This window comes from Artemia franciscana, chromosome 9 (assembly GCF_032884065.1).
Source record: "Artemia franciscana chromosome 9, ASM3288406v1, whole genome shotgun sequence".
Taxonomy (NCBI): Eukaryota; Metazoa; Arthropoda; class Branchiopoda; order Anostraca; family Artemiidae; genus Artemia; species Artemia franciscana.
In genome coordinates, this window is record NC_088871.1 from 46,675,107 (window position 1) to 46,689,671 (window position 14,565).

Consider the following 14,565-nt stretch of genomic DNA (forward strand, 5'->3'; position numbering starts at 1 on the left):
AAATTTAAATACTTAACTAATTAAAACAAAGAAATTGTTAAGTATACCTAACTATTAAAACAAAGAAAAAAAAAGAGCTTTGTAAACCAGTTTACCAAGTCAAACTTTTTCGGATAATTAAGAAAAAATAATCCTCCAATAGCAGTAAAAGGACAGAAATATATTTGGGTACAATCGGGTGTCCAAAGTTTTATTTGAAGTTCGCAGAACCTCTTTCCTTCTCCATGCCAAAAATTACTCAATTTCAATCACGGCAAACCACCAAATCGGGCTCCAAATTCTTTTTCAGCACGACATAGTCTAGGAAATTTTCCTACTCTTTCTCGCATGCTGAGCTAAAAAATGTCCTTATCCTGGATCTAAATTTCCCTACTGATCCAATACTCTTTTCGAGAAAAACACAATTGAGGACTTTGATCACTACTTTTGGAACACTCCTCCAGCTATTGAAATTGTATCAGCTTTATATTTTTGGTAGTTGACGATAGTGAAAACAAAAAAGCAGATGAGGTAAGAAGGTTCATAAAACAATTTCGCTCTCAGGAAAAGTACAATCGAGTTGATTAGGGTAAAACTGAATCTTACATTGCTAAGCAACAGTAGTCAAACAGTTCGTGGTAACGAACTGCAGTAAGGAGCGACCCGGCTCAATAGTAACCAAAACTCTAAAAAAATGGAATTTTGATACCAATAGCTACATCAAAAGAATCGCATTTCAATGCAGATTTTAGATATATAAGTTTAGTCTTACCCATCAACAGTTACGAGCCTGAGAAATTTTGCGTTATTTTAGAAAATAGGGGGAAACACCCCCTAAAAGTCATAGAATCTCAACGAAAATCACACCATCAGATTCAGCGTATCAGAGAACCATAATGTAGAAGTTTCAAGCTCATATCTAGAAAAATGTGGAATTTTGTATTTTTTGGCAGAAGGCAGATCACGGATGCGTGTTTATTTGTTTGTTTGTTTGTTGTTTTTTTTTTCCAGGGGTGATCGTATCGACCAAGTGGTCCTAGAATGTTCCGAAGGGGCTCATTCTAACGGAAATGAAAAATTTAGTGCCCTTTTTAAGTGACCAAAAAACTGGAGGGCACCTAAGCCCCCTCCCACGCTAATTATTTTCCCAAAGTCAACGGATCGAAATTCTGAGATAACCTTTTTATTCAGCGTAATCGAAAGAACCTTATAACTATGTCTTTGGGGACGACTTACTCCCCCACAGTCCCCGTGGGAGGGGCTACAAGTTACAAACTTTGACCAGTGCTTACATATAGTAATGGTTATTGGGAAGTGTACAGACGTTTTCAGGGGGGATTTTTGGGTTTGGGGGAGGGGTTGAGAAGAGGGGGATATGTTGGGGGAACTTTCCATCGAGGAATATGTCATGTTGGAAGAACATTTCCATGAAGGGAGCGCAGGCTTTTCTAGCATTATTAAAAAAAAAACATGAAAAAGTAAATATGAAAAAGTTTTTTCAACTGGAAGTAAGGAGCAGCATTAAAACTTAAAATGAACAGAAATTATTACGCATATGAGGGGCTCACCTCCTCCTAATACCTCGCTCTTTATATGTAACAAAAACATGAGAATACAAAAGTTCGTTATGTAATCTAATTTATAAGTTATGTATATCTTTTACTAATAAAAACATTCGTAAAAAATTAAAAGTTCTAGTTGCCTTTTTAAGTAACCAAAAAATCGGAGGGCAATTAAGCTTCCTCCCCCGCTCCCTTTTTTCTCAAAATCATTCGATCAAAACTATGAGAAAGCCATTTAGCCAAAAAAAATAAATATGCAAATTTTGTTTTAATTATTCCTCTGCGGAGAGCCAAAATCAAAACATGCATTGATTCAAAAACGTTCAGAAATTAAATAAAAAAAAACAGCTTTTTTTAAATGGAAGTAAGGAGTGACATTAAAACTTAAAACGGACAGAAATTACTTCGTATATGAAAGGGGCTGCTTCCTCATCAATGCCCCGCTCTTTACGCTAAATTTTTTTACTGTTTTAAAAATTAGAGTTGAGAGAAAGAGTAAAACTTTAGTGTAAAGATCGGGGCGTTGATGAGGAAGCAGCCCCTTTCATATACGAAGTAATTTCTGTTCGTTTTAAGTTTTAATGTCGCTCCTTACTTTCAGTTAAAAAAATATTTTTTTTTTATTTAATTTCCCTTAAAGGTCACCATGCAATGAGACTTTTTTAGAATGCAGAGTTACTCCATACAAAAAAAAAAAATTCAAATGAGCATAAGCCTAACATAAAAAATAACAAAACAAGTAAAAAATGTACACATTCAAAATTAGCACTTAGAAAAACCAGTTACAGCACAGATAACGCAGTAACAGAGAACTGCGTTTGAAAACGGAAAAAAAAACATATAAGCATCAGTTTTTTAAAGCTGAAAAAATCCATTCCAATGCAGCGAATTGTTCACCAGCCTTAACTGGACCTTTTCACAGTTAATATCAAAATTTTCAACTTCTTTTATCTAGTTTTTCTTTACTTAGAAGTCAAGTTCTAAGGGCCTGAATATCTAATTCATTAAGTAAGTTAAAACAGAATATCGAATAAACTGAATGGGGAATGAACAAAAGTAAAAGAAAATAGAATAAATTCATTCCAGTGCAGTGACTTGTTGGTTAGCCTCTACTGGGCCTTTTCACAGAACATACCAAAAATCGTCAATTTTTTCATTGTGTTCTATTACTTTTGAGGGAGGTAAATGCGGTCTAAAGGTAAGCTTACAAAGTAGTAGGAAAGGAAAATTAATTACTCCCTAAAGGAAAAGTATTAGGTTCTTTTATTAAGAACTCAAGTCCCGAGGGACTGGATATCCAATTTATTAATGAAAATGAAAATACAATATGAAATAAACTGAATCAGAATGAACCAAAAGAGAGTAAGTGAAAATAGAATAAATTCATTCCAGTGCAGTGAATTGTCAGACTTTTCCCAGTCCATACCAAAATCATCAACTTCTTTAACGCTTTAAACTACTTTGGAGGAAGGATAAACTCAGTCTAAGGTAAGCTTATTAGAGATGCGGGGGGACCGTAATTACTCCCATACCAGGTTCTTTTATTCAAAGTCAACTTCTAAGGAGCTGAATGAGCAATTTATTAACGTCGAAATTAAAGGACACAGAATAAGGGATCCTAGGGAAAGAGAGATAACAAAGACTCTGAAGGGATCCTCTAGTGATACTTGATGAAACTCCATAGAAAGTTATTATTAGTCAGTGTTTATTTCACATTTGTATAAAATTGATAAAACAAACAATTTAGGGAAAGAGAACGGATTGATTATTTTAAAATCTAATTATAAGCATTGACAGACCTCATGTTTATTTCGACAAGAAATGAGGAAAAGCAAAGAACCTTCCCTTCTCGAACAAATAATTGTCTGGTTACAATTATTTGTAATTGTATTGTCCAATAGGTCCAATAGTGTATCGGTCCAATAGGAGAGGCACCCGCATAGGCAAATAAATAATAGGCAAACAAATAATAAAAACACTATAAGTAGTAATATTCCTATGCTCACGAACATCTAGATGGGGTACAGACATATGTACAAGCAAAAAACACATTTAAATCCATTTTTTAGTACAAGTCCAACTTTCCAATATATTTGCCACTCTCCCGACGCATTATTCAATATATTTCCCAACTATCAAAAATACTGGAAAATTTTCCATCATAATGGAAATTTTCCGTTATAATGGAAGAACCGAGTGTGCTGAACCTGAAAGAACCTCAACCTAACTATTCCATTTTAATTCAAAGTGTTATTTTAATTCATTTTAATTTAGTATAACATAATGAGTAAATATTAGCCACTATGCTGTTTTCACGATCTTGCTGTTGAACATTTATTTTATTTCGAAAATTATTCACATCTATCTTAAGTGAGATAACTCTTGTCAAGAGTTAGAAGCTGTGATAACTTGGCTGCGGAGATTAGAAATAGCTTGAGATCAGATTTTGCTTTGAAGTATCTTGACCCTTCCGCATGGAATTCGCTTCCTGTGAGTTTCAAGCCGACTGAGCACCTCCCCTAGTATAAAAATAGATAAAAAGTATTTCTTGGGGATTTTTTTTGGGGAGGGGGGGTGAGTGGGTGAAAGGTCTCACATCTATCTTAAGTGAGATAACTCTTGTCAAGAGTTAGAAGCTTTGATAATTTGGCTGCGGAGATTAGAAATAGCTTGAGATCAGATTTTGCTTTGAAGTATCTTGACCCTTCCGCATGGAATTCGCTTCCTGTGAGTTTCAAGCCGGCTGAGCACCTCCCCTAGTATAAAAATAGATAAAAAGTATTTCTTGGGGATTTTTTCTTTGGGGGGGGGGGTGAGTGGGTGAAAGGGCTCACATCTATCTTAAGTGAGATAACTCTTGTCAAGAGTTAGAAGCTGTGATAATTTGGCCGCGGAGATTAGAAATAGCTTGAGATCAGATTTTGCTTTGAAGTATCTTGACCCTTCCGCATGGAATTCGCTTCCTGTGAGTTTCAAGCCGGCTGAGCACCTCCCCTAGTATAAAAATGGATAACGAGTATTTCTTGCGGTTTTTTGGGGGGTGGAGTGGGTGAAAGGGCTGAGGGGAGGAGTGGGTGGAAGGGGTGGGGTGACTGGGTTTGTATTTTGACGGTGGTTGTTACCCTGGAGGTATGTGGGAGATGGTTATTTTTTTATTTATTAGTTTAGGATGTTCCTAGGAATGTTTATGTAGGTAATCGCTACGCAATAAAAAAGTAATTTTTTACCTATCGTAGTGGTTTATATTTGTAATAGTTTATATTTTTTGTTTATTATGTTAAATAAAACTTAATAACAGAAAAATATACTGAAGGGCTCGCCTAGTTCGCCCTTATTTAGGTTTATAATTATAATTATTGAGTGGAGACAGAAGTGGCATCGATATATTTGTGATTTCTCTCTTACACCACTTATTAATTTATAAGAAGTTTTATTCTCGAACTTTTTACCGTAAAAGTTTTACGAAAAATTTTTCCGTAAAAGTTAATTTTTTTGGTCAGAATTCTACTTCATCTTAGAATTCTGATAAGCCGATGATAAGCCTTCCTATCCTCAAATTTTAAAATCTATTTTCCACAAATCATTCTTCTGGAACAAAAAAGTTGCTTAAAACAGCAGTTCCCAACCAATTGTGGGCCATCCCCCACCTATTCATTTCTAAAATACTGATGCCCCCTCGTGATATTTAAATTTTCTTATTCAATATTTTATGTATATTCATCAGAAGGCAGCTTAAAAGACAATTAACTTGGTATTTTTATGCATGCGAATCTAACGTCATTCACATTTTTTTTTTTTTTTTTTTTTTTTTTTTTTTAATCAAGGTTCTAGAGTATAGTCAGCCAAAATGTTGTCTCTGGGGCCTGCACCCCACGTAAAAATTTAGAGGAATCTAAAAGGTTTTAAAGGAAAGATTTGATATTTAGTTACTCGGCCCGTCCAAAATCTAAACTTTCCATTTAAAAAACAGATTTTGAGCAATTGATGACCTCATCGTTACCCCCCCGAGTCATTTATCACTATTTTTAGTGATTTTTTATTTAAAGATTCAGTCATTTTTTGCTTTTAGGTTACCAGTAATTTTTCCAGAATCACGAATACAAAAAAATCAAACAAAAATAGTGTCATTCAAACACGACCCATGAGGCTTTTCTAAACACCTACATAATTTTCTAAACTACCCTTTAGTGATATAACTCTTGACCTTGGTCACAACCCTAGCTGTATACCACCCACAACTACAGTGTGACATAATTAAGTAACCGTAAAATGTGTACTCTGAATGAGGATAATTAAAAAATAAACTTTTAGCGAGTTCATGAACCTCACTAACAAGCAAAACAGATCTAATTGCCATATACAGTACATTTAACCCTTTCCCCGTTTTGGTTTAAAGTTTATGAAAGGGCTAATTTCTTGAATGCTATGTGTAGATCTGTCTCCAATGCGTATTTTTTCTGACTTAGTATACTGAATAGATAGTCATATAAAGTTGAGAGAGGGCTCATTCGATGGTAAATTCTAACATCTAGTGTTTTTTTTATGAATAGCATAAATGATTGGAGACATGTGGACAGGGGAACTGCAGAAAAAATGTGGATGTCCAAGGCATTTTTTTTAAAGAAAAGGGTGATTTCAAAATCAATTGTTATTCTACAAACATAATTATTTATTTGCAATATAAATAGCTAGGAAGAGCATGAAATGAGCCTACTAAAGTTAGAAAAGTATTAAGACCCACTCTGGTGCTCCTTTAGTCTTTTAGCCACATCTTACAACACACTGATTATACTCGATTAGTTGATGACAAAAAACAGAGGTATGATATTTAACAACTCAACAGAAAGCTGCAATTGAGCTTTGGCACTCAGTTTGGAGTCCGGCTAGCTCAAAAATCGAATCCACGTCCCCGGTGCAAAGTAAAGCTGGCTAGAAATATCTCGATTTTAATAGACTGATTCGCTTGATTTTTGCGCTTAATATTTTAGTTTGCATAAAATATGGTTTGAACGTGAGAACTGCCCTATGTTCAAAGGTCATTCAGCTAATGCCACGCTTCTTAGTGCTTAAGAACAAAATAGCAGTTCAAAAATAATCGAGCACAAATCATCTGACCTATGATATTTATTGTTGTACCAGCACAATAAAAAAAATATTTGGTATTTGTTTCAATAAGAACTTTGGACCGGTAGGATTGTAAAATTTGCATTCTTGAAATGTTCTATTGGCACCCAGCATAAATAAAATTAATTGAAATAAGCAAATGGAACGCACTTTGCGTTTTTGTGTGACGAATGAAAGACAAAGAGTTACTCCCTGACTAGCTTTCTACAGATTGTGGGAGACGGGGACATGGAAGGGAATCGTGGCCCTCTGGGTATTTTAAGGGCCTTATTCATAGAGTACTCAGTGTCACTTGTTCTACTTTAATGATTGCGTGTTTCCAAACATTTGATTCATGCCAAATTCTATTCGGCAAGCAACATTAAGAGGGAGGGGGAGAATGCAAGAAAGAAGCGTGGTTGTTGAAAAGATTCAATATTCACCATCAACTGCTTGAAATTTGACTTCAGGGACGTAAACAGAAAATTATTTGCATTGAGAGGGGGCAAACATTAGAAAACAAAACAAATCACAGGCAAATTATATGGACAAAATAAGATATATGGTAAAACTAACAACAATTTCAATTTTTTGAAGAATGAGAGGTAAATTTTTGAGTCCCCAGCCCCAGTGCATGTTTGTTTTAATCTTCTCTTAATTTTATCACGAAACGGCCTTCGCTACGTAAATTGAGGCGTGAAAAAGTAAAAGAAAAATTGTTGATCTTCTATCCCCAGCCTAATAAAAATAATTAACAAAACAATGAAGTATCGAATCTATCGGGCCTAAGCCACCCTTTCGTGAATCGTGACCTGAAACACACTCGCGCAGAATATCTGGCGTATATAGCCGAAAATTTAAGTCCCTAGACACGCTTAGTATCTTTTCCGTTTTTTTTTTTTTTTTTTTTTTTTTTTACCGAGCTTTTTTTAAAAGTGTATAGGACAGCAGTGCAAAGTAAATATTTGGAGGTGAAATCGTTCGGTAAAACCAGAGTCAACGGCAGCAATGCATATGTCCTAGGCGTAATTTACGGTCTGCAGCTTATTACTTTCGGATACATAACTGTCAATATATTATAAAGGACCTTGGGTGGCTCGAACCTCGTCAGCTCGAGTTTCATCAGTCATAAAACTGTCACGTAATTTCTCTAGCGCTGCACTCAACAAATTAATTATATGTTGTTTTTAAGCCTACTTTCAAGTCTGATTTTTATGGTTATCATAAAAGGAGGTCTGAAGTGAGGAGAATTGATGGAAACCAAAAGCATAGGAAAAAGACTTCTTTATTTCATTCAATTAACAGCTTATTCTTTAACTGGACAAGTTCATTCTCGCTTCAGCGGGAGGTCCCGTGCTGAAGTTTCATAACTCAGAAGTCTCTTTGGAATAACAAATATATTTCGGCCTATCACTATTTCAACTCATTAAGCGACAAACAAATAGTGAATAGAAAAAGACTAGTACAACTAATTATTAATAAAAAAAACATGTAGGTAGCGTCATAAGACGACAACTTGAGACGACAATTTGGACCTAAACCCCCTCCCGTCAGCCACCACCACGAAACCACAAATACATGCTATCTAACGCGGGACAAAACTTTCCAAAAGGATTGCAAGACATTAGTTATTCTCCCTTTTAACAAGAAAGCTGATAAAACTGAGAGCAAAAATTGTCGGGGATTAAGTCTAATTTACATTGCAGTAAATTTTTTTTAGGATTATCTTCCTTAACCGCTTCAAGGAGGCAAGGGAGAAAAGAATTCGTGAAAATCAAACCTATTTCCGTCCTGGTAGAGGCTGCACTGACAATATTTTTGCATCCCGCCTCATTATCCAGCAGTTTAAAAGGTATAATTTGCCCCGGATTCTGATATTTGTGGACTCCGTTTCCGCCTTCGATTCGATCACTCGCCAAGCACTAGGGAAAATTTTTGAAAATGATGGAATGTCCCTAAAATTTTTCGAGTTACTTAAAGCATACTACAAGGGTTCTGTGGGCCGAGTTCGAGTTTACAGAGAAGAGACTAAAGAGTTTCCGGTTGAGTTTGGAGTAAAACAAGGCTGCGCCCTGCCTCCGAATCTGTGTAACTACCGTATTTATTGGGTTCTTGAAAATGCACTATCTTCTCATCCACGAGTTCAGATTGGACAGAAACATCCACTTGCAGACCTTGAATACGCTGATGATGTCGCAAATCCTCTCGTACCAAGAGAAAACCCAAACTATGCTCGATGAAGTAGTTCCTTGGGCAGACCACATTGGCTTGAAAGTCAGTACAGGGAAGACAAAATTTATGGCAATAAATCACACTGATCCTATTTCGTTAACTGTAAATCAAGAACAGTTGGATCAGGTCGACAGCTTCACATACCTTGGCTCCCAGCTTTGTACTGCTGGATCTTCTGACGCCGATATTCAACAGCGATTGCAGAAAGCACACACTGTCTGCTTCCTTTAGAAACCGTTGTAGAACCGGCGTGAGAGAAGTGTAAGAACTAAAGTTCGAGTCTACCTGGCGTTGGTTCGAACAATATTTCTTTATGAATGCGAAACTTAGTCCGTAAAGCGACTACATGAAAATGCACTGAAGGTGTTTGAGCATAACTGTCTGCGTAGCACCTTTAGGTTAAATCTGGATGATCACACATCAAACGTGGACACACGACGAGTCTATGGAGAGAAGAGATGCGTTGTCATCACGATCAAAGAGCGTCGACTAAAATGATTGGGCCATATCTTACGGAGGCCAACAGAGTAATTACTTCGCCGAATTCTTCTAGCTGAGCCACTTAGCTCATGGAAGACACACGTAGGAGGGCAGCGGAAAAGCTGGTGGAATTTGTTTAAATTAAACCTTGGAACTATTGGGGGGGGGCGGTTCAGAAGGTTAAATTAGACCTTAAACCTATTGGGGGGTTCAGAAAGTTTGGTCACAGATGGACAACTCAATGGCTCCCATTTGCGAAGCAGCTGGCAGTAAATCACACTACGTGGTTCAAACAGGTCTTGAAGATCCTTGATACCGAGTAAAGTGGAAACGCCTGATTCCCGCCACAAGTACGAGTGAATAAGTATCTAACGCGGGAAACCGGATATTTAGAGTGATTTTTGGTCTATAACTTATTAGTTTTACTGTCAATATCATAAAGGTCATCGGGTGTCTCGAGTCAGGTCAGTTCGAGTTTTGCAGTAATGAAACCGTTCCGCAATTTCTTTATTGATACATACGTTTCATCCCTATGGTTATTATGAAAGGAAAATAAGAGTTTAATGAATTTGTTAATGCTGATAGTATACATTTTTTCCAATTCAATTAATAACTTATTCCTTAATACGACAACTTCATTTAGCGGGGGGGGGGGGTTCAGCGGGGGGTCCTGTATTGAAGATTAATGCATCAAAGCCCAGTGGAAGTCCATATATACTTATGTCTATAACTATTTCAACTCGTTTAGCAAAAGATACACAGTGTATGGAAAAATTTTGATTAACTAAACTAAACTAAAAAAAAAAGAAAAAAAAATGTCTCTGTACCGCAAAACGATAATTGCTGACCACAATTTCGGCCTAAGCCACTCTTTCATCGGCCCCAACCGGAAGACACAGAAATAGATTATTTGACACATCGAATTGCGCTTATTTTACCGTATCGTATCGTTTTGTTGTTTTTACGACTTAGTTGTATTTATACGACTACATATAACATTTGCCTTTTACGGTTATTATGAAAGGAAAATAAACGTGAAGAGAATTGACGAAAACTGACAAAAAAACCTTCTTGTTCCTTTCAATTAACAGTTTATTCTTTGACAGGCCAATTTCTTTCTCAAATCAGCGGGGGATCCCCCATTGAAATTTCATAGCCCGTTGGAATTCCAAATATACTTACTGGCATCAGTGTTTCAACCCGTTTGGTGACACACAGATAGTGCATAGAAAAAATCCAGTAAATTAAAAATTAACTAGAAAAGCCGCGTAGTGAAGTTACAAAATAACGATCAAATTCAATTTTTTTCTAACTACAGAAGGAAAAAAACCAAACTTTCTTATTTTCTAGAATGCTAAATTTTATTAACACTTTTTTAAACTTCATTTTCACTTCAGTCTGGGATCCTACGTTAAAGTTTCAGACTTCAGAGCCCGTTCGACCATCAAACATGCTTGATGGCAGGCGAAGTGTCCATAGTAGGCACAGAAAAAAAAATACTGATAAACGGAATTCAAAGAAAATTGTTCTCAATAAAATTGCATTATGACTTGATCACAGTTCGGACGCCATTTCTCTAGCTACCTAATGAATTATCACACTGATACTCGATTTTTTAAGTTTCTAAATATTATATGGTATAGTAAATTCCAATGAAATTCAAAACTAAAAAGCAGGAAAATTAAACAAGAGTAATATTAGCATAAACGCTATATAAAAATCGAAACATTGACTTTTGTATAAGGTAATTATCCCGATCTTTGAAACGAAACTATTTGACATTATCCAAAAGAAAACAAAAAGATATAATCAGAAATCCTATATTCCCAAGTTACCACTACTTTAATTTCCTGATTTTCAAAAAGAAAGCGGAGAAAAGTTCACAAAAGCTACTTTCTTCTTTGAAAATTCAAACACAGGTTTCATTATTTAATGCCATTTCGATTACTAAACGAGTCTGCGTGACACTATGCATCACGAACATATACAATCTACCTTTTGTTTTCACAAACTTCCAAAACATTTCATGCTATTAAAACAAGAACGAAAGGAACGGTAATTTAAAAAACAGACTATTACCTGAATATTACTTACAACTAATACAAATTGGAAATTAGAAATTCAAAATCAACGATAAATTTATTGCACAGCGTACAATTATACCATTTTGGTACACTTCACCTCTAAAGGTACATTCTGGTACAATCACAAATTTCCTGGTACATTTTACAAAATGTGGTACAATAAGACTTGACTGGGCGTCAAGACGCAGCGAGCGGAGAAAATTGTAGTTTTTATTTGTTTTCTCTTTTAGAATTTTAAGTTTTCCTTTACACGTTTATTTAAGTGCCTGTTGTTGGCCTCTTGCGGACATAACACAGCGTGAAGCAACACAGTCATCTGTACGGTAAGTACAAAATAGGTGAGCAGCTATTTGGATGAGTGAAACCAAAATGGTCTCTGCAGGGCAAAGGAGGTCTCCCAAATATCTTTGAAAGAATATGTCTGATACTTTCTTCTCTTTTTTGTAATATAATTTTCCAATCACCCACGTGTTGTGCGTAGCGCAAAAAAAAAAAAAAAAAAAAAAAAATCATCTTGACAGTAACACAACACGCAAAAAATAGACATGGCACAATTTTTTGATCAGTGGTACAATTTTAGGGCGTTTTGCGGTGCTTTTTTCCGAAATGTTGGCAACACTGGGCAATGTCTTTAGTTTTGGATGGTCAAACGGATATATTCAGTATTTATTATACATAGGCGAAATCCACATTGGCCGAAATCTAAATACGTTTCAATCGGCTTTAGTGCAATAAGGCTGAGAAATCCCCAGAATTCTCCATTCGCTCTGACCGACATCAGAAGTTTACCATCCTTTCCCACGTAGTCGAGAAGCTTCAGACTCCAAACTTGTTTGTTGCAGATAATGTCTGGCTTGTCTTTCCATTTCCTGTAAATATCTGGCCTTTTCCATGTAATCGAGAAACTTCAGACTCAAATTGCTCAGAACTTGTTTGTTGCAGATAATGTCTTGCTTCTCTGGCCTTTTCCTGTAAGTATCTGGCCTTTTTCCATGTAATCAAGGAACTTCAGACTCAAATTGCTCAGAACTTGTTTGTTGTAGATAATGTTTGGCTTGGATGGCCACATGACATACACAATATTTATAAATGACCTTCAATCGGAATATAAGCTTCAATCAGCCCTATTCCCTCAAATAGGCTACCCCACTGTGACAATTTGGATTGATGCTTTGCTTGGCAAATACGGGGCCAGTGATCGGTCTCCGCTGTGCCAAGGTTGCTGTTTATCCCTAAAAAAAGACCCAGCAACCGAAACGTCAATTTGACCTCTTATGCACCAGCAATGGCAGCGGAGGACCTTTTTATACCTATTGCTAGGAATGGTAAACATAAAAGATCCCTAGACGTCTCCTTTTCGGAATGACTGGAATCAAAACTCAACCACCCTATTCCTTATAACAAGACAACTTCGCACCAGGGTACCGGAGCCATAGAGTCACAATCCATCCCAGTTGATTGTTAAAAGGATTAAGGTGATTAGAGATGAAGCGCCTGAAGTCAGAATCTTCCGAAATCAGTTGGTGAAAACTCTTGTACTAGTACCTTTTTCTAACTCTAGTATTCAATGCTTCGGGGCTGTTACCATACCTTCCAAGTTGCCAGTTTGAAGTTGAAAGCGCAACTACAGGACACTGCTTTTTTATGTTTTTAACTATGTTTTAATTATGAAAACTGCATTCTCCAAGAAAAGTAATAACATTTAACAAATATAACTGATTTGTAATTAATATTAACAACAAGTTTCATGGTAACCAAAAATAGTAAAAGTATCATTGTTAGAAATCACGAAGCTATGTTTCAGATCGCATGCATGTTTACTAAGGTCTGTGTCCTTTCGTGAGCATTTTGCAATGAATAAAATACGAAACGAATAATAATTAAAAAGTCGAATATGGAAAAACAACAGTTTTGCCGAAGAAAAAAGTTTTAGGTAGCTTTGTTCAATAAAAGTTTAATTACTTTTTGCTTTAATAAGGCCTAGTAGTAAAAATATTATTAATCATGAAAAAAACAAATCAGAAATTGCACTGAAATTGACGAGCTAAATGTGGAAGAACCATCTTTGCACAAAAAAGAGCAAGAAATTGTATCACGCACATTACAATTGATAAAATCATTAACAATCAAAAACAAGAGCTAAAAGCTCATATAGCACATGTGACGAGGTCAGAAGAGCCAAGAGCCAAAAGCTCATATGGTATGAGCTCTGCCAAAATTCTAAGATTCAAAAGATTGCTTTTAAAAGGAAAATCATAGGCTTCAGGATTTAAAATAAGAGCTCTGAGTCACGAGGTACTTCTAAATATCAAAATTCATTAAGGTCCGATCGCCCACTCGTAAGTTAAAAATACCTCAATTTTCCTAATTTTTCCTCTCCCATCCTTTTCCCCTCTCCCCTCCCTTTCCTCGCTCACCCTCCAGATGGTCGAATCGGGGAAAACGACTTTATCAAGTCAATCTGTGCAGCTCCCTGACACGCCTACGAATTTTCATCGTCCTAGCACGTCCAGAAGCACCAAACTCACCAGGCACTGAACCCCACCCCCTAACTCCCCCAAAGAGAGTGGATCCAGTCCGGTTACGTCAATCACATATCTAAGACATTTATAAGCGTTTTCCAAGATTTCTGGCTTCCCTCTCCAACTCCCCCCAATGTCAAAAGATCTGGTCGGGATTTGAAATAAGAGCTCTGAGACATGAGTTCCTTCTAAATATCGAATTTCATTAATATCCTGTCACCCGTTCTTAAGTTAAAATACCTCAATTTTTCTAATTTTTCCAAATTAACAACCCCCAGCTCCCCTAAAGAGAACGGAACCGTTCCAATTACGTCAATCACGTATCTATAACTTGTGCTTATTTTTCCCATCAAGCTTCATCCTGATCTCTCCACTCTAAGCGTTTTCCAAGATTTCCGGTTTTCCTCTCCAGCTCTCCCCAATGTCAACGGATCTGGTCGGGATTTAAGATGACAGTTCTAAGGCACAAGGTCATTCTAAAGATCAAGTTTCATTAAGATCTGATCACCCGTTCGTAAGTTACAAATACCTCATTTTTTCTAATTTTGCCGAATTACCCCCCCCCCACTCCACCAAAGAAAGCGTATCCGGTCAGGTTATTTA

General features: G+C 36.4%; 1 protein-coding gene across 1 annotated transcript in view; it reads right to left on the bottom strand.

Moving 5' to 3' along the window:
• The window catches only part of LOC136031487 (semaphorin-2A-like), a gene marked incomplete in the record, with an annotated part of 365,554 nt that overhangs the window by 100,933 nt on the left and 250,056 nt on the right, over positions 1-14,565 (bottom strand).